Source organism: Pteronotus mesoamericanus, unplaced genomic scaffold (assembly GCF_021234165.1).
Source record: "Pteronotus mesoamericanus isolate MK-2021 breed Mesoamerican mustached bat unplaced genomic scaffold, CSHL_Meso_final scaffold_21, whole genome shotgun sequence".
Lineage (NCBI taxonomy): Eukaryota > Metazoa > Chordata > Mammalia > Chiroptera > Mormoopidae > Pteronotus > Pteronotus mesoamericanus.
The window spans coordinates 11,844,309-11,865,680 of record NW_026555310.1 but is presented as its reverse complement, the minus strand read 5'-3'; the positions used below and the strand labels follow the sequence as shown (position 1 = coordinate 11,865,680).

Genomic DNA, 21,372 nt, shown 5'->3' with positions numbered 1-21,372 from the left:
TGGGGATGAACAGTGGCTATGGCTACAAAACAATGTGAAGTACTCAATACCAGTGAACTGCGCACTTAAAACATGCTTAAGGTGTTAAATTTTATGTTATATCCATTTTACCACAATAATCTAAAAAAAAAAACCCAGAAATTGAAACTGTATTAGAAAATGCATGGCAAAGGCCCCATACACACGGTCCCAGGAAGATAACTCTCTCATTCTGCAGGTTTATATTCTTCTGAAAATACGCAGGTCTTTGTAGCAAAGCAATATTATTTTATTTTTCTAGAATACCATCTTTCTATGAATAAGAGTATGTGTCAAGAAATGTTTTTCATAAATATACAATAGAAACAAATTAGAGTTAACATCTCTGAACTCAATCCTATGGTCCTGCTGCTCAATCTGGTCAAGTTATGCTTAAATTGAGGAGATCTTTAGCTCTTTTTTCTTCCTTTCCCAAAAGTAAATCTCATGCTTACTCTAAATTCAGAGACATTTAGTGTGTGTGGCGGGGGAACGTTGGTACATAAGCAAAAATTATGAGGTTGTTTCAAGTATTTAAAGGAATTAATAAATTAACACTATTAGTGAACAAAACACCAGTTTTTAAAAATATATATATATAAGCATCAGAAAGTTTTTCTTAGGTTTGGCTGCCTACATCAATGGACTATTAACTCTCTTGAGCCCACTGACTGCCTAAGCAGCAAAACCGAGCAGCCTGCTCTGGAGAGTCCAGAGGGACAGCTCTACAGGGCAGTGCATCCAGAGGGAGCTGTCGGTCTGTGACTGTGCGAGAGCCCACCAACAGTGTCCATTGATTATTCTACTGCCATGGGTATTTTTAAAAAGTAGACATGCATCATAACTTTTTATTTATTCTGAAATATTTGTTGAGCAGGTGCCATGTGCTATGCACTGTTCTAGCACTGGGGAGATAGCAGTGAATAAGACCAGCTCTTTGTACTCATGCAGCATATATTCAACAGGGAGAGAAAAAAGACATATAAGTAAACATTTAAATACTAAATATTGTTCCCTACAGTAAAGTGCTATGAATGGAAATATACATTGAGATATATGAATGGGGACCCCCCAAAAAACAATGGAATTACCTTTTGGAGGGCGGGCCCCTTGTAGTACAGCCTTCCCCAACAAGGTGAGTTTTCTAGGAACCCATCTGTATCAGTGCCCCACCTGAATTGTTGTGAGATGCTGTTTAGCTTCAGTGAATTTTTTGGAAGACTCTTTCAAAGTGTTTTCCCATTTCATGATGGGTGATTTATGAGCTCACTTGCCCACAGGTTGTACTTGCCCACACCACCCTTAGTGTTCAGCGGTTTTTGACCAAAAAAGGCATGGCCCCCATGCCCCACCCTCCCTATTCACCCAATCTTGCTCTGATGAAGCAGTCCTCAAAAAGAAACATTTTGCCAATGTAGAAGGGATGAAATAAACAAATAAACAAAAAAGAGCATAAACACTAAAAGGCATCAAAATCAATGAATTCAAACACTGAGCAGTGGAAAAAATGTCTTGGTAGGTGTACTGCATCAAATGGAGAGTACTTTGAAGGTGACTGAAGTTTACACATGTAAGAATAAATACACAACTTTTCAATAAGTAAATTCTGTTCTCTTGGTTCCCCTCTCATAATAGAGAATCTGTTTTAGGGGTTGTGTTTTAGGAGTGTTGTCATAGAGATCTTCCCTGAGAGATGATATTGAAAATTAGACTTGGGGACTCACAGAAGGACAATCATATGAAGAACCAGGAAAATAAAGAGCCTTTTAGAAAAAAGGAACAGGGACTGAATTTGGCATATATGAGGAACAGAACCAAGGCCAGTAAAAACCTGAGTGGTTTGAGATGAGGTCAGAGAGGTAGGGAGTAGCCAGATCATTTGTAATGGAAAGAGTTGGATGTTCAAACTCAAAGTAATAAAAAGTCATTAGAGAGTATTTAATGGGAAAGTGATATAAACTGATTCCTGCTTCTAAATGATCACTCTGGATGATTTAGCATATAGCTGGGAGTGGAAAGAGGGAGACCAATTAGTAGGTTTTTGCCCAAGGCTTATAAGAAGTAAATGGTAGCTTTGATCAGAGTGGTTGCTCTATGATACATTCATTATATAACCTGGAGGAATGGTTAAAATCAATTATTAATGGAGTATATAGGTAGGTGAGAAAAAAGAAAGAATGGAGAAAGACTCCTAGATTTTGGACTTGAGCATCCCAATTGAACATTGGGAATATAATCCAATTAATTGGCATTTACTGATGCAGAAATTGTAACTAATATACTTTAGTGTGAACTCAAAGAGAGCAAGGAGAAATAAAAAAGAGCTAACAAGAAGAATGGTAAGAAGTTTCTATTTTGTTGTTGTTGTTGCACCTGGTCAAAACTTATGGCTTAATTTTACAGTGTTATTAGAGTCACCAGCATTTCAGTTGATGGTCTAAGAGCAGTTGCTTGTGCTGCAATGTGTGGCAGCCTGTGCAACTCTATCTTGTGCCATCACAAAGTTTTCTCTGAGAGATGACATTTAAGATCAGACTTGAAAAATCATAGAAAGCCAATCATATGAAGATCCAGCAGAAGAACCTTCTAGAAAAAATGAGCAGCAACTGAGTTTGACACATTTGAGGTACAGAATCAAGGTCAATGTGGCCAATAGATATTAAACAAAGAGCTGAGTGATTGGAGATAAGGTCAGAGAGGTAGGAAGGAGCCAGACCATTTGTAGTAGAAAAGAGTTTGATGTTCAAACTGTAATGTAAGGCCTTAGAGAATTTAAAATAGGACTGAGAAAGAAGTGGAAGTGTTGTCAAGGAACATGTATAAAATATCCGTGGATAAAGCCAAGGTAGGGTAGGATTGAAGGTGGGTGGTGGAGGTGGGTGGGGCAGGGGAGAGTGGTGGAGGAAAATAGAGACAACTGTACTTGAACAACAATAAAAAATAAAACAAATAAATAAATAAAATGAGACAGGACTTAAACAGGAGGGGACTCTCAGAGTGAGAGGGAATCTTAAGGGGAATAATCTTAGTTCCAACAACCCTGCATTGCCCATATATATTGTTGACCTCTACCAAACATCCTTTACAAAGAACTGCGAAATACATGGAAAACTCCAGTTTCTAAGATCATTTTCAAATCTACAATTCAAATGAAGCACTGCAGTCTCTTTTTCCTTTTCTAACTGATCTGACCTATGTCCTATTCTTTGAGTTTATACTAGACATCTGTTAGTTAGCAAAGGAATTCTTGATAGTATAAGAACTACCTACTTAACCTAGAGTGTCTAGCTGGATTGCAAATAGCAATAGAAACATAGACAAAAAAAAATTGAGGCAGTCAGGTAAACTGGGAAGGTAGGGTAAGCAGCTTCTAGCTTATTACAATTATATATATATGTGTATATATATGATTGACATATACATATCTATCTGAAATATATGGCATATTGATATAGTAAGCCATTAGACAGACATGAACAGAATAAAATGACAAGCCAGGTAGGGAAGTTCATCACGGTGGAAAGGCCCAAGTACCTAGCAATAAGCGAAACTGAGCTGGACTTCATCCCTAGGGAGACATTTTCTCCCCTGGAGTATTGCTGGTCATGAGGTTAAAGATTTTTTTTTTTTATTTACTGATTTTTAGAGAGGGAGAGGGACAGAGAGAGGTAGAGAGAGAAACATTTATTTGTCATCCCACTTATTTATGCACTCATTGGTTGCTTCTTGGTATGTGCCCTGACCAGGGATCAAACCCGCAATGTTGGTGCATCAGGATGACACTCTAACCAACTGAGCTACCCTGAACTTTCATATTGCTGACCTTTCCTCCCTTCACATGTTGCTAGTTATATGGTAGGCCCCTTTAGAGGAGGAACAAGGAGGCTGGAAAATAGCTTCATACAACTGCCATACATCGCCTTTCATGACCATTCCCATAAACATCAAGCTCTACAGGTAACATCTGGGCCTCAGTTGTGTGTCAGCACCACGCCCAGCAAAGCAGTAAGTCTAGGCAAGGTCGTGCCATGGCTGACATAAGGACCAGCTGTAATGACTAATGATGCCCTGCCCTGGCGATGACCTAATCAGTAGAGACCACAGTCCTGAGGAGACACACCTGTTAAGCTGATGCATCTTCTATTGAGATCTTCCCTTAGACCTCCAGTTAAAAACTCTCAAGACACAGGACTCAGCACTCTCTCTAGAGCATGCCTTCACCTTTCCCTACCCCTTCTTTCCCCAGCATGTGCGCTTGTGCACGCTCTCTCTCTCTCTCTCACTTTCTCTTTCTCTCTCGCCTGCAACTGTCTCCCCACTTTGTTTCCTCAAGGTGTGTACCTTTGCTTTCTTTCTCCTAGGCCTTATTTTTGTCTCTGTCACTTGTTTTCTGACCCATGCAGCCCAGCTGACTCACTTCTTCCACAGCTCACATTCTAATTAAACTTTTGTTTATATTTGAGTTTTGGCTCTGAATTCCTTCTTAGCTAAAACTCAAGGACCGAGGTGTTGTTTAGCTAAAGAATCCTTTAGTTAAGAATTCTTTCATAGCTAAAACTCAAGGATCTGGTGCTGTTTGCCATTAATAATATGTCTAAGAATATATAAATATCAACTACCCCCTTAGATAGAAAACCAATTGGAGAAATCCTGGATTGGGTTAATTTAATATCACTAACAAACGGTACAGATTTTTGGGAAAAAGCTATTATGTTCATGTGGACATAATTAAATTTTCTTTTAAGCAGAGCTTAAAAGATAATTGGATGGTGGCTAAATGCTCACATTTACTGTCAATAGGTAATGCTATTCTCTTAAGCTATACTTTCTATTGTCCTTATGTGCTGAGATACTTGTGCTACGTGTTCCTCATATTATTACTCATTACTCAAAGCAAGGGCAACCGAACTAATGGAATGACATTTATGACCTTATTTTCTCCAGAAACAAGCAAGAATTCAGAGTCCCAAAATTTAAGTTTTATATGTTCTTTACTTGTCTAGGCTGATTTAAAATTTTCTGTGCTTTTATCATCAAATTTCTATTTTTCTCATAATTAACCTTCACGTTAATAGCTCATTGAGATAAAAAGTGATAGAGGTGTACTTTCTATAGTAACTGTTAATGTGATCCTTAAAAAATCTACACTTTGCATTTAAAATGTAAGCAAAATAAAAAATTATATTTCTTAACTATAAAACTGTATCTCTGCTATTCCTTACCCTTTCTCTAGTTAATTTCTATTTGTGTTTAAAGACCTAATTTATATATCACTTTTTTGCAAGGTGTCCCAGATAAAGAACAAAAAACAGAAGGTAGAGAGAAGTAACTCGTTTCTTAGCTTTTACAGATTTTCCAATCAACAAAAAAAATCACCTTTGCCTTCAAGTATCTGTTTATTTGCAATGAAGAGAGTTATGCTAGTAAATGCTTATAATAAAATATTACACACTCATCCATGATAAATTTATGTGTAAAGGCTCTAAAGTTGGAGTGTGCCTTATTTATTTAAGGAATAGTGAGAAAGCCAGTGCCATTTCTAATTTTTCATTTTCTCCATACTTATGCTTTAATCATAATCAAATTATCTTAATTCTTGACTGTGCCTTGCTATTTTACATTATATATTTTTCACAGGTTTTTTACAGCTAGAAATTTTACCTTAAATATGGCATACTGACAATTCTTCCTTTAATACTCCACCTAGACACATCTCCATGTTCTCTTCCAGACATATAGTTGTTTTGTTTTCAAAATGCTTCTCTGCAACTTATATCAAGGTATTTATTTCAGCTTTGGACATTTTGAGTTTGATATGACTTTGATTCATCCAAATAGAAAAACTCACTAGAGAAACTGATTTATATGTCTTCACTGCAGAGTAGATCTAAGATTGGAGATAGAGATATAAAAATTATTATAACAGGGAGATTGAACCAGAAGAATGCATAATATCACACAAAAGAAAAAGTAAAGTGATAAGAGAGTCAGGAATGAGGTATACAATTCCATAAAATTAATGGAGAGGGGCTGAGAGAGAGAAAAAGAGGGGGCGGGGAGAGGAGGGAAGGGGAGGGAAGGGAAGGGAACTGAATTTTGGGAAAGAGCTTTAGTGTTCTTAGAGAACTAGGAAGAAAACCAGGAGGGAAAGGCATGTGAGAGCAACTTGGAAAGTTTTCAATTCTCAGGGTTTTGTACTGTAATTAGAGGAAAATGCAGGGTCAGAGTAATTTTCCATGAAAGATACTTGGACATATTTATGTAATAAGGGGAAATCCAGAAAAATGTATGTTGAAAATATGAGATATAAACCATAATTGCTGAAAAGAGGGCAAGAGGAGAAAGGTAGGGGAAAAACAATATTTTGGGTTGTTCCTTTCAACTGGAATATCCCTGAATATTCAAGGAAAATTTCTAGATACAAAAGCCTAATAAATGAATAATACCAAATAATAATTCGCCAATTTTCTGGGTAGATTTTATTCAAACTTTTATGTTTTTTAGCTTCTTGTACTTTTCATAATGAGTATGTATGATTTATTATATTGTGTTGGGTTACCCAGGAAAATATTCTAGGGTGAAAATTTGTGTACAGAAAATTTATTGGAGAAAATATCCATTAAAGACATTTTTTTCTTTTTGCCCTTGAACATAGTTATAACAGCAGTTTTAAAAATCCTTGCCTGCTAAGTCCAATATCTGCCTTTACTTTTAAGCCTGAGTAGCATTTTTCTATTTTTTTCTCCTTTTTTTTTTAGCAGGGTAGAAGGAGGAGAAATGTATGTCTAGTGATTTTAAATAACGTGCTGGACATTCTCATGATACATTGCAGATATACTGAATTCTGTTGTGTTTTTGAAGAGTATTAATATGTTTCATTTATTCAGTTTTAGAAGGTAGTTAAGTTGGCTGCACTCAAGTTCCAAGCTCTGTCTCGCTCTGGGCAGGCGGCAGTTGAAAGTTCTGCTAAGTTATTGTACTAGTTTCCGATAGGTATTGTGATAAATTATCCCTATAACAAAACAAAACAAAAATTTTTGTTCTCATTTAAATCAACAAAATGTCTTAAAACAACAAAAATGTATTCCCTCATACTTCTGGAGTCCAGAATGTCCAGATCAGCATCACTGGGTCTTGGAAAATCAAGGTGTCAGCCTGGCCAGCCTACCTCCAGGGGATCTAGGGAGAATTCATGTACCCTGCTTATCCCAAATTCTGATGGCTCTAGAGATTGCTTGACACATGAGTACATTATATCAATTTTCATGGCCAATTTCCACAAATTTTTCTTTGCTCTGTCTTCACACCTCCTTTCGTTCTGTGTATAGTAAAATCTCACTCTGCCTCTCTCTTATAAGAATCCATGTGATTGAATTTAGGATCCAGTGGATCATCTAGGATAATCTCCTCATATTAAGATCCTCAATGACTTCTGCAAAGACTTTGACATATAAGGTAACATTTATAGATTAAAGAGGATAAGGAGCCATTACTCAGCCTACTACAGTTCTTTTAGCTTTATCTGGGTTGCTTGGAGTGTATGCTGTATATATATAGTTTCAGAGTCACTTTTAGATTTATGTAGACTGTATACTCTGAATTGAGATCTCTCCTTTTCTGGATTTCTCCTTTTCAGGATTTTCCTGTCTCATTTTCTTTCTTCTGTCATTATGTAGAATTCTGTCCTCTCCACTCCAGATGCTGAAGTTATCATTTCAAGGACTTACTGAAGAAAATGGAATTTTTAGTATCTATAATGGCAGTTAAGGAAGAAGAGAAAGGATGTCTTAATTAAGGTTGACAATGGGAGTTCATAATAATATCTGACTGCCTATTCTCCATGAATAACAGAGACCAAAGCTTCAATTTAACAATTGAATATTGGCCCCTCTGTATGAGTCCAGGAACCGGGAGAACATTGGCTATGAAGTAAGGACTAACCTGCTCTTTTGTTATATTTTATATCAAATATTAAAGAAAAATAGTGGACTCTATTGTAAAATGATGGAATCTGTATAAAGATATGTTTGCAATATTAACGTGGTTTTTCTGCAAATCTGCCTTTTTGTTGTATAGCAGTCACTCACAAAACAAAAGGCTTTCCAGTCTTATTCTTACTCTACAAAAAGATTGCAGTGGCTCTGAGTGCATGAGTAGCCAGCTGCTGCTGACTGTATTTCCAGAATTTAGTGTTTGAAAACTCTTCTTCCTGTCATGTGGTGCAAATGGTGGTGTGTGGGTGTATGTAGTGTGGGTTTGTCTGTGTTTCCATTTGGCTTAGTAAATGCTAGGTCAATGGACTGATGTCATCTCTGAGATGCTATAGTATGGGTTAACATGACGCTCTTTGAGCTAGTGGGCAACGCCTCCCTTGTCTTTCTGCTGTATTGAGTGTAGTTTGAACTTTTGATTGGAAAACGCCCTTTTTCCTTTTTCTCCCTCTTCTTTACTATATCAGACTATGTTAGCAAATGTTCTCATGGGTAGCTTTGAAGTGAGGAAATTGTGGGTGGAGGAGAGAAGAAAGAAAAGAAATGCATGCTGTGGAGAGCTATACTCTTGCAGAGTTTCTCCTTCTCTCATTGAGATTTAACCATTGGTTGGAGGAAATTGGAATGTTTCGGGAATGAGGGCTGGGATGAAGGCTGAATGCATGCTGGAAGAAGGAGGTGATGGCAGGAAAGTCAATATTAGGGTCAAGGGAAGCTTAGCAATGTATGCCCAATATACTGTGTTGTGGAATACTTTAAGTGGTTAGGGAATCAGAACCATCCAGGTAACAAGGCAAATTTTTCTTTTTTTTAATAAATTAAATAATTTACTTATTCTAGAGAGAAGGGAAAAGGGAGAAAGAGAGGGAGAGAAACATCGATATGGGAGAGAAACATGGATTGGCTGTCTCTCATAAGCGCCCCAACTGGGGACCAATCCCACAACCCAAGCATGTGCCCTGACTGGGAATTGAACTGGTGACATTTCCCTTTGTAGGACCAAGTCCACCCAAGTGATCCACACCAATCAGGGACCTAATGTTTCTTTCCAATATTTGTAAATAGGTTCTACAGCAGGCTATCAGATAAGGGAGACTCAGACTAATGTTTCTACAGTCCTCTTCTTCCTCACTTTAGGGATAATATGTGCCTGAGGCAATCTGCCTAGCTTACTACTCATTTCCATCAGCTTTCTTCATACCTCAGCACCAGCCCCAATTATTCTGATCCCACTCTCATGAAGCAGACACCAAACTAACAAGTGAATTTAGTCTTGGCTACTTATACTCTGCTTAATGTCTCATTAAAGTGGCATGATTTCATATATTTTCATAGATGCTGGACAATGAGCACACCATTGTCAGTCTTAAAAACTTCAAAAGGCTGAGTGGGTCATGGAGGAAAAGTGAATGGAACTCAATGGTTTCTCAAATTCTTCAAACTATCACATTTTATAAGCCATATATCCATCGATAAGTATGTGTGAGATGTCTTCTATATACCAAGCATTATATGCAAAAATTACTTTTTATTGCCTTTACATTTCTTTCGCTATTTCAATTTCCTCAGTTGTAAAGTGGAGCTAATAATGAATCTCTTGCTTACTTAAGAACAAAGAGGGGGACTGTATATGAAAGTGATCTGGAAAATGTAAAATGCTCTAGAGCAGATACTTTTGCTATATTCATATCCAAAGAATATATGTATTTCAGAAACAAGATATGTAGATTTTCTCTCTAAGATAATAACCACTAACTTGGAGACAGTCTGTTTTATCTGAGAATATGTGAGATGACTGATGACCACATAGAAATTATCCTAATACTGTTCTGAAGTTGTATGTAATTATATCAGTAAATATACAAAGTAGCATTGTTTGAAGGAGAACAAAGAATATTTCCCATAAGCGCTTGCCTATATCATTCATCTCTGTATTTACAATAGTAATATTTGTTGAAGAAATTAATAAAATAAGGAATGAAAGAATGAGGACAGCAGAGATTTCTTCAGTATTCTTTTCACTTCCAGTTTCTACTCCTGTGCTAACCTCAGTGCTCATTTTATTTCCTTGATACTCCATCTTTCTTCACTGCTTAAATCTGGAGGAAGGTCTCTTGGAGTTTATTGTGACTCAAATGCTTAGGAATCAAAAAATGTTAGTGTTGAAAATACACATTCCCTGTTACAATATTTTACTATCTTAATTACTTCCTGAGTCTCTTTTTAACACATTCAATGTATTATTCTTGTTTAGTGCCCTAGAACCTAACATAAGGTGTGGCATAGAATAAGTGCTCAGTAAATGATTTGTCCAATTCCATGAAATAATTGGTGTGGGTACCTGGGGTGGATGTATAAGACTAATGGCCATATTACATAGAAATATAACTGATGAGGTTTTGAAAGTTGGCATTACAGTTTTACTCATTCCTATTCAGTGTTAAGAGGATTCCTGGTATAAGAGCCATATCTACTTTTTGCCACTTCCAAAAACACTAATTTGTTTCCTCCAGTTTTAAAGACAGAATGTTTTATGAAGAGCCTGGCCTAAGTAATAACAACCGTAAGCACTAAGCTAAGAGCTTGCAGTGATTTAGCATTTAATAACAATCATATCTTCTCTAGTAACTGTCTAGTAACTCAAGTCTGCCAGAAGCTCTTTGAGAATTAGAGTTGTGTCTTATGCTAGGTGTTAGTTAAGATAGCTACTTAATATAGGTGATGAAGAATTTGGCTATTTTTAAAGACAGAATGCATGCAGCCAGTGAAGGAGATTTTTTTCTTTATATATCGCTAAAATAAGACACTTCCTTACCCCTAACTTTACTTTCGATCTTTCTATCATCTTTTTCCATTTAACAAGTCCCTTAACTTCCACTGCTTTCTGATTTCACCTGGACCAATGGCAAAGACAGAAGATGGGTACAAAGCTGTTTTTCTCCGTGCCCCTGAACTTAAAAGGCAGGCATGGATTCACCTAGGTATGATTGGCTTGTCCGTGCTGTGCAGACTCACGGCTTAAACACAAAAGGAGTGATGGACTAATATCAGTAGAAAGGGAACAGACTGATTATCTGTCAGTCTGGTGGTATTTTAAAACTTTTGCTATCAAATGAGCTGCCCAAGGCAAGCCCCTTATGCAATTTGGCCTTAATTTCCTTCTTTTATTCTTTCTTTTGAGGTCATTATGCAGGCTTTCCCATTTGAAACATTGTTCTTACCAGGAGATATTTGGGAGCCTCTTCACATTATAGAATAAGCAGTTTAACCTTTTATCTATACGAAAAACTGCCATGTTGCATTTATGCAAAAATAGAAACTTGAAATAAATAAACAAAACTCTCACTTTTTTCTTCTTGTGATTTTTTTTAAACATATGTATTTTTCTATTTTGCTACATTTTTAATCGAGGTTCTTGCTTCTCTATGGAGGCATTGCCCATGATATTTTTGCCTGTCAAATCTCTTAGAGCAGATGGTCCCTTCGGGGAAGCTCTGGAAGTGTTGGGTGTCTGCTTATGCCTGGCCTCTCCTTCCCTCTAGGGGTCTCAGATGACAAGTCATCAAACCAGCTTCCCTCCTCTTAGGGGTCCTTGATTCAGTAGCAGCAGGTTTTGGTTCCAAGCACCGCAGAGACCCTTTGCAGCTGGGTTTAGCAGCTACCCTTCCGCAGCAAACCAGTGTCCAAAGGTGAGAGTGACACCATAGCTGTCCAATCAAAGATGCGAATTTCTTATCGGTGCCCGCCCCTCTTTCCCTGTCTTGCCAATAACCGCTCTAAAAGGCCGGGCTTTTGCTGTCAAGTAGCTCGGGTGGGCTCGACCGAGGCGAGGAGGGGCGCCGGCTGGGAAGATGCGCTCCCAGGTGTTTGCAGCGGAAGTGGGAAACCTGTAGGTGATGGTCCAGCTGTGCCGCGGTGGGACGAGCAGGAGCAGGGAACAGGTAGGAGGCAGGACTTTTCCTTCTTTGCAGATAGGATAAAGAATGCGTATTTTCACCCTACTGTTGACTTCCTCCCCCTTCCCACAGTCCTGCCCCGCCCTCGTCACCCCCAAATCTCATGAGGTCGCAGCAGCTCTGGTCCTGAAGGACTGAGGTGCAAGGCGTCTGGTGCTGGGAGGGAAGTGCATGGGATGCTGCAGCCCGGGGTCCCGGGCTGGGCGGGGCGGCAGTGCCCGAGGAGTGGGCACTGAGCTACCCTCTGTGTCTCCTCAACTTTCAGGCTTCCGCTCCCATCGCCAGTGAGGGGACCGCCGGGTGCCATATCGACCGGGCACGGGAGGGTCTGGGGGAGCAGACATGTCAGCCCCCCCCCCCCCCCCCAACGTGCGGGTCTTCCTTGATCAGGAAGAGCTTCTCCTCCTCCCCACGCCTGTCCGCACCTTTCGTTCTCCCTCTCCTACCTTGCGTCTAGACTCTGGCACATCCCAGAAAAAACTGGGAATGACTGCGCTGAGGGGAAGAAGGGACTTCTCCCTCTGCTAAAAAGCTGGCTCCCTTCGATAGTGGGGGGTAGGGGGAAATTCTGCATCTCTAAGGGTATGTTTGGATTAATTACGCCCGTATGGAGAGGACCTGGGCCCTTCTCCCATCTCTGCGGCAGTCTGAGCAGCAAGAGACAGCGAAGGCTCTGCCTCTTCTTTTCTAGCCTGGCGTTGTCTCCTGGGAATCACCTTCTCTCGTAGTTTCTAAAAGGTGGGTTTACCAACGGGGATTCCCGGAGAGTCAAGTAATTGTGCCCGGATGGGCCCACTGCGAGGCAGCCTCCCTGGGTGACCGCATCTGGAAGTAGGTGTTGGCCCAGTGCCGGTTCCTGCCGGAGTCAGATTGCTGGAAGCAGTAGGCAGAACTGCAGAGAAATTATACGCTGCTGCATCACTTTCAGGGGCTGATGACACCCCGCTTTGAAAACTGCTGCAAAATTGGGGTGATAGGAAAGAGGGAGAGTGGAGAGCTGCAATCTTTTCTCATTTATTCATGCCAAATCCAGCATGGACATCTGTACGTGTGCTTGTGTGTGCGCATCTCCAAGGTGGAGCTATATATAGCTCCTGCACACCCAGCCCTGTTTGCCTGCTGCTGAGCAGGCTGCCTTGGCCTTCTGAGGCAATCTGGAAGCACTGAGTGGGAGGGGCAAAAGGGAATCAAATTCTTCATTGGGGGAAAAGCCAGAGAAGATGCGCTGAGACTGAGGAAACCCTGCATGAAATGATATTTTCTGTAATGCGCATGAAGATCAGTAATTCCGAATATTATTTTGAATACATTCTTGGAGTGCTATTTGATATTCATCTATTTTCCTGCATTTTTCAGCTTCACAGTGTACCTACGAACCTTACCACCGTGAAATGTAACACATATATCAAGTATATACATATCATATCTGGGATATTTTATTAAACTCATTAGAGCATAATGGTTTGCTTCTGCCTGTGCCTTGGTTGTTTGGTAGTAAATTTTTGGGGTGGTAACTTATAACTAGCAGCATTTGGGAGCCTGGGGGGAAAGGATCCACTCTCTTTACAGGATATAGAACTCAGGGATACTTAGAACCTTTGGAGTAGTTTTGATGTATTTCTTTGTATAAATTTTACTGCGAAACTGATACTTAAACTTGTGCTTCTGTTTCATATCAGATCTATTGGTGCCGAATGGACTTTCTTTTATAGATGTATATGCATTTATTTTTCCCATTGCCTGAAATTATTTAATTCTGATAATAGCATTTCCATTTTCTTAGATGAGAAACTAAAATGTAAAGGACACAAGGAATTTGCTTAAAGTCATTCAAAAATCCACTATTTCAGCCCTAATGTTTCAATGACCTACTGTGAATTATATTGTGTATTCCTTTTTCCTCAAATAGAAATAGTTCAGCTTCCTATGATTTTTAGTCCTGGTAAAAAAAAAAAATCTGGTCAATATTGATACCAGTAATAATATAGGCCAATATTGTTCAGTTATTAAGATGTAGTCTTATTTGTTGCTTAATCCTTATTGTAGACTGATTTGTCTTCTAATTAGACAGAAAGCACTTTGAAGGAAAAAAAAACATTGCTTTTGAGTACAGTTCTAAGTGGGTTCAAAGGTTCTCACTGAGGAAGCATCACCATAAGGAGCTGTTGAGATGGATGCAGCAATGACTTGCGGATAATTTATTGGTTGATCGAAGGCTATGTGTTGGGCACTACTTTTGGAAACTGCCTTTGGCTTCATTATTCTTTTCATAAAGAATAATGGATGACATGAGTGTTTCTATATCCTTCCACGAAATGATTTAATTTTCCAATAGGGATTATGACTTTGTACAGGTTATTCTATATTTTCACTCATATCTTTTGCCCCTTGAGACCAATAAGAGACCAAGATGAGAGAAAGAAAATTCATATTTCTTTAGACAAAACATGCCATGTAATTGCTTTTTTAAAAAAAAACAGTAATACTCATTCATTTCCATTTTATTTCCCATTCTCATGCATTTTTACATATAAATTGGCCATGGTCTGTATTATATCACAGACCCTATCCTCTCTAAGTCATTTTTAAGCTCTACTTCTTTATGTCAAATAAATATTTGTATTCTTTTATTGGTATATTGTTCATTTTTTTCCCTTCTGGTATGCTATTTTCTGTATTCATCTTCTCAAAATTTTACTTGATATCACAATGATCTGATGTCATAATTTTCTCCTGCTTTTTCTAACCCTCCTTTCTTTGTGCTCCTTCTATCTCTTCTTCCTGCTTCTAGCTTTCTGATAAATCCCTCAAATTTACAACAAGTTATTTTATTGGAAATAAAGTTCTCCTTTTGCATTTCTACTTCTAATCTCTTTTTCATTAGCCATTTCAAAATACTGTCCTAATGGCTAAGAGCACAGGGTTTGGAAAGAATATATGTGTAAATATTTATGTATCATTATGCAGATAAGTGAATGTCAGCAAGTGAATTGGGCATTATAATGGCACTTACCTCAATTTTTTTTGTGGGTTTATTTGAATCTTAAGTGAGGTAATGCATATAACACATTTAAAATAGGGCTTGGCCCATAGTAATTACTCATAAATAATAGCTGTCAGTAGTAGAAGTACTGTTTGCAGTAATAATAATGTACATAGTGAAAACAAATTTTTGCTTTCCTCCCATCAATAGTTATCACCCTTAAACTGGCTTTTAGCAAAGTTTTGGGAATAGTTACTTTTTGACTTCTTTATCTCCAATTATCCACTAATTGAGTAACTTCAGTAAGTAATTTATTCATTTTTATTCTCAACTCTAATTTGTATCTTTCTCTGTTTTCCTGATTCCAGTTTCATCTGTCATTGTATGCCTGTATTTGTGCAGCAGGCAATTTATCAAATGAATAAGTCCCTCTGCTTTAATCTGGGATGTTGCATATTACTATTGGTGTAATGTATTTTTAATTTATATTATTAGCTATACTCTGCTTTGAAACTTTTTACTGTGCTTTACCTCATATCTTAAAAAGCACTGTCTTTGGAGAAAGAATACCAAGGATTCAGATTCTGAGAATAGGGCTTAGCAACTGTATCCCCTTGAAAATATAGCAACTGGATGGGACATTTCATTATGGTTGTATGAATGACCTGTTTTGTAAAATTGCATCCAGAAGCAATTTAATGTTACTTTTAAAATAACATTTTCATGATTACAAGGAAATACAGAATCATTCAGGAAAAACTGGAAATAAAAGAAAATTCTATGCAGAAAGATACACTCTTAACCTCTCAGTTTTATTTTTATAAATTGCACAGATATTTAAAATTTACTGATGTGGAATTAGAGGGTATTCATTTTTGGATTTAGCTTTTATCCCACTTGACATCATAACGTAAATATTTATTTCATTTAATATTCTTAATAGCCATATTTTTATGGCTGCCAAATAATCTTTTATATAGAGCCTTTAGACTGTTTCTGGTTTTTCACACTTTGAAAAATGAACATAAATATACATTAATCTTTGCATTTCTGACCATTTCTTTACAATAATTTCTTAGATGTTATCTGTCAAACATATAAATATATCCAGACACCTAATGCTTATTGCCAAATTGCCCCATTAAAAAGTTTATACATAAGTTGATACTAAATATAAACCAACATGGCAACATTCTTACTAACAGTTGGTGTTGTGGTTTAAAAAAAAGTGACTATTTTGATAGTAAAAAAATTGTATTTTGTTATTTTTTTAAGTTGTGCTTCCATAATTTTGGATGAGTTCAAGAAATGTGTTTATGTTTATTGGTTCTTTGTATTTTTTAATTTGTAGATTTCATTTGACTATATCTTTTTTGGAGTGTTCACGTTTTCTTTGTTTAATATAAAATCTATTGTATACTGTGAAAATTTCCTTCAGCCTGTTTTTTGCCTTTTGTATTTTATGTTTTGGACATACAGAAATTTGAACTATTTTGTAGTCTAACCTATGTATCTATTTGCAGTAGTATCTCTCATTGCTTTAAAGCTCAGAAAACTTTCTTACCTGATAATTAACTGAATGTAGAAGCATACATATGAGGATACTAATGCTGAACTTCTTGCCTTCTTTGAAGTGGGATTTGGTTTATGTATATCATGCATACAAGTATATCCCTGTGTGATGAAATGGCTCCTGAGGACATATAAAATGCATTCTCAGTCTATTAAAATCCCCTTATTATTTAGGCAGCTCGCCCGTGAAGTGAATAGTACCTTAATTCTTTCTGAGCTACTGCTGTCCATTTCAAAAGCGCCACAGGGCAAAACGTACTATGGAAGATATTAATGGCCAGGTTACTCAGCCAAGGAAGGCACGTTGTTCGCACAATTATCTGAATGACTCAGGCACTAAATCTGCTTTTGCCAGGATATCCAGATGGCCCTTAATACACTAGATAATTGCTCATCCCATACTTGATTTTTATTATGTACACCTGACCACGCTATTGCTTTTCCCGCACTGTTTTGTCACTGTTCTCCAAGTGCTAGGGTAGTTGCATGTTTCTTTTATGAGAGGCAATTTCCCTAGAGTTAGGAGCACTCAAGAGTTAAACAGAGCTTTGCATGAAATTCAGTTTGGCCAGTTACAATCTGTGTGATTTTTGGTAAATTATTTTATCTCTCTAAGTCTTTGTTTCCTGTGCAGAAAAGGAGGATGTCCAAAGTTCAGAGTCCCTACTTCAGTCTCCCTGTCTTGAAGTCTTCTTTTCACACATATTCTTCACACCATAACCAAAGTCATCTTTCTAAAACCAATCTCATCAGGTGTTTCCTATGCTAAAAATCTTTTGATACACCCCTTTTTTTAAATAATAAGATGCTAAAGTCCTTTGCATTGCACCTAAATCCTTTCTTAAATGGCCCCTGTTTACTTCTTTAGATTTGTTTTCTTGTTATCCCAATCTCTCCCATCTCCAGTCCCTCACAATGCCAGTCACACTGAACTGTACACACTTCCCCTAATGCATCATGTCTTTTTCTTTTTTTCCCACACTGTACTCCTTCCTCATAGGCTATTCTCTGCTAGAAATAACCTGTCTCCTTGTCTGCCCTGAAATTGATCTGCTTACTTTTTCAAGGCTCAGCTCAGCGGCTACATTCTCCAGGAGACTCCCCTAAACTCCCAAGCTGAGTTTTGAGCACTTATTCAGTGTTTCCATAACAACCTGTGGATACCTCAGCTACATACAGCACTTACTATAGTGTAATTGATTGTTTACTTGTCTATTACCCCCTACTCATAAGTGTTTGAGGATCGTGGCCATACCTTACTCCTTTTTGTGTCAAATGAAGGACCTGACATAAGGTTGATAATAAATATTTTATGAAGAAATGAATAAAAGAAGGTCAAGATTAAACTTATTTAAAGATTTCAACAAATTAATGATTTATATCTCTCTCTACTTTGGAATGAATGAATGAATGAATAAATAAAAACTAGAAATTATGTCTATTTTCATAATTTTTCAGGGATTAACTTCCTGGTTTTGTTGATTTATACAACAAAATAGAAAAAGGAGAGTCCTTTAACAAGCAATTTTATAATGAAAAACAACCATACTTAGGACACTGCATAATTCCTAAATCTTAAATCTGTGGGAAACTCTTTTAAATGATTCTGTGTTTTAGAAGGAAGAAGTAATATGTAGTTGCATGGATAATGTCGATACATAAATTTAGCTGTATTGGAGCTAAATATTGGCAAAATGTATACCTCTTTATTTAGTAAAAAGGTCTTCCATGGTGTGATGTTCAGTAGTTTATAAAGTATGATTACATGCATGACACTTGATTCTTCACAACAGTTATGAAAGTTAGATTGAAATACATGATTAGCCACACTTACCAGATAAAGAAATGAGCTCAGAGAGGTAAGTCATTTGCCTAGGCTCATATAATAGTGGCATAGCTTGAAAAAAACAGGTGCATGTATTATGCTTAGCCAGAACATCTCATGAGAGATGACGGCCATCTGCCACAATTTTTTCCAGGTAAAGATACTGGTCTTGATATTAACAATCCATGGAGAGTCTTGAGAAATCCAATAAACATACACTGTACTAATACCAACTTATAGTTTTCACTTGGGTTTTTAATAATCTGAGAATAAACCCACTGACTGCAGTTTTGGATTTAAATGTATTTTAAAATCTTTTACATATTTAATTGACTGGTTAATTAGACTATACATACAAACTATATTACATTCATTTTTTTTTACTTCATAGTGTATTTCTTTTTATTTATGGTAACAATTACAATGCTCTCTTCTCATCTTTTAAAACTAGAACTATTAAAATACTTTTTCTAGCTCTAGCTGGTGTGGCTTAGTGGATTGAGCACTGACCTACAAATCAAATGGTCACTGGTTCAATTCCCAGTGTAGGGCACATGCCTGGGTTGCAGGCCAGGTCTCCAGGAGGGAGGTGCAAGAGGCAAACACACATTTATGTTTCTCTCCCTCTCTTCTCTCTCCCTTTCCCTCTCTAAAAATAAATAAATAAAATCTTTTTTTAAAAAAAGAATCACCCATTACAAAAAATAAAACACTTTTTCTAGATATTCTGAATTAAGTAGACAATATTCAACTTTTTAGTTTGGCTTTGCTTCTGTGCAATTGTAGAGAATCAGGTGAGTCAAATATGTTTTCAAAAATAGTGCAATTGTTGAAACAGGAATTTATGAAAAATAGTTGGGTACTTTCCTAGAGCAGTGATCTAGCTTAGTTTGAAAGTTAAAAATAGTGAGATAAAAGACTGATTTTCCTATTTGTCTTGTGCAAATGATTTCTTTTCTGTAAATGTGTTTCATGTATTACCGCATAACTAACCAAATGTAGTGAAGTGGATTTTATTTATAATTTTTACCATTTTACAAATGAGAAAAATTAGAGAAATTGAAAAGTTAATGATTAGGGAAGATAGAATTCACATTCATGTTATCTGACTCCTAAGCCTAAGTTAATAATCATTGTGTCATTCTGCTTCTGGTGATACCTGGTTTTAGGATATTATGAGTCACAGTTTAAATTTTCTGTTTTAGGTAGTCAGTATTTATCTCTAGACTCCTAAATATACTTCGTATCCAAATGAAAGATTAAATTATTCTAAACTTACATTTCTTTTATTTATGGATATCTCATCAACAAAATGGTTTTTCACTACAATGATTTACATGGGCAGTTTCCCAAACATGAATTAAGCAATTACAACGTGCCATGTGCAAATACATTATTTTAACTTTGAATTACACATCAGAAGTTTTTATGCCTTTCTGCCCTAATTTTGCTTCCTAACATCACAAATCATAAACAGTAATTTTATCCTAAGACATCTAATCTGAGAGTATTTAATTGTCATGGTTACTGAAGTACAGATTTATAAGATATATCAGAGAAGATTGCTGAGGATATTATAAACAATATTTATATATTCCCATTGGAGACTCACATTAGTATAACAGAATATTATGTTAGATAAAGTTTCTATTGGATATTATTTTATTCATTAATATAAAATATTAATGAAAATCTTTTAAAATACATGCTGGATTAATTTACTATATTATTCTTTCTGTTTACTTATATTATTTGAGAGAGATAATTTTTGGTACTAAAAATTAACTCAATTTTTCTAAAGTAAGATATTTTAAAATTCTGATTTATACACAATTGAATGGTGATAAAACCAAGATATTTACTTTTAATAATGCATTGTTGCTTTATAAATAAATACTTTTTGATTAAGAATAACAGAAATGCAGTAAAGTGCACAGAAAAGAGTCTGCTCAATGAACTATAACAAATAATTTACACCCATAAAATCAAAACTCAGTTCAGGGTAAACAATCTTGTCAGCACCTAAGGTCTCCTCTTCCAGCTTTTCCCAATCACTACCACCTTGCTGGTCCCCAAACGTATCCACTATTCTGACTTTGAAACTTCATAGAATAGTTTTGCCTGTTTTTGAAATTTATTTAAATAGAATTATAGGGTACGTACCTCTTCTTCAGCCTTTTTGGTGAGATATACAGGGTAAGTAAAAACTAGATTTACATTTGTGAGTATGCAAAACAGATTTTATTCTTGTATTATTATTTATTAATTATTGTATTATTTTCCATACAAACAACTGTAAACATACTTTTGCCTCACCCTGTATTAATATTTGCTTATAATAATTGATTTGCATGTAAAAAATAGCTCATTTTTATTGCTCTATAGAATTTTATTATACAACCGCTCCAAAATGTACACATCTGTACTACTTGTTGGACACCTGGGATGTTTCTGGTTTTGTATTATTACTAATAATTCTCCTATGAACATTCATGATTGTACATTTCTTTTATAGGCCATGTATGTGTATGCATTTTTTTTGCTAAGATAAAACTAAGATTAAAATTGCACAGTCATAAGCTATAGCTTAGTAGAAATTGCTAGTCTTCTCAAAGTGGTTGAGATGATTTACAGTTTAACCACCAGTGCGTGAGTCTGCAAGTTGCTCCATAGCTTTGCCAATGCTTCCACCAATCACTACCTTTTTTACATTGAAACTATTCTAGTGAGTGAGACTGTGTGGAGATGAATATCTAGGTATAGTTTTAATAGTCATTTCCTTCATTAGTAAGAAGTTGAACACTTTTTTATATGTGTTTTGGCCTTTTGAATAGCTACTTTGAAGTTCCTGTTCAAAAGCTTTGTCTATTTTACTACTGAGTTATCTTTTACTTACTGATTCACGGGAAGTTACTCATATAGTCTGAATTTGAGCCCTTTGAGAATATTTGCAACTGTCTTATCTCACTCTTTGATTTGCCTTAAAACTCCCTTAATACTATGTTTTTTTTTATCAACAAATGATAT

At 36.5% G+C, this 21,372-nt stretch overlaps 1 protein-coding gene across 3 annotated transcripts in view; it reads left to right on the top strand.

Moving 5' to 3' along the window:
* The first annotated feature begins 11,807 nt into the window (after window positions 1–11,807).
* Window positions 11,808–21,372, top strand: part of CNTN1 (contactin 1) — a 309,314-nt gene continuing 299,749 nt past the window's right edge. For all 3 annotated transcript variants that reach the window (XM_054591232.1, XM_054591233.1, XM_054591236.1), the window contains exon 1: window positions 11,808–11,950. The gene's annotated coding sequence lies outside the window, so the exon portion shown is untranslated. The remainder of the gene's footprint in view (window positions 11,951–21,372) is intronic.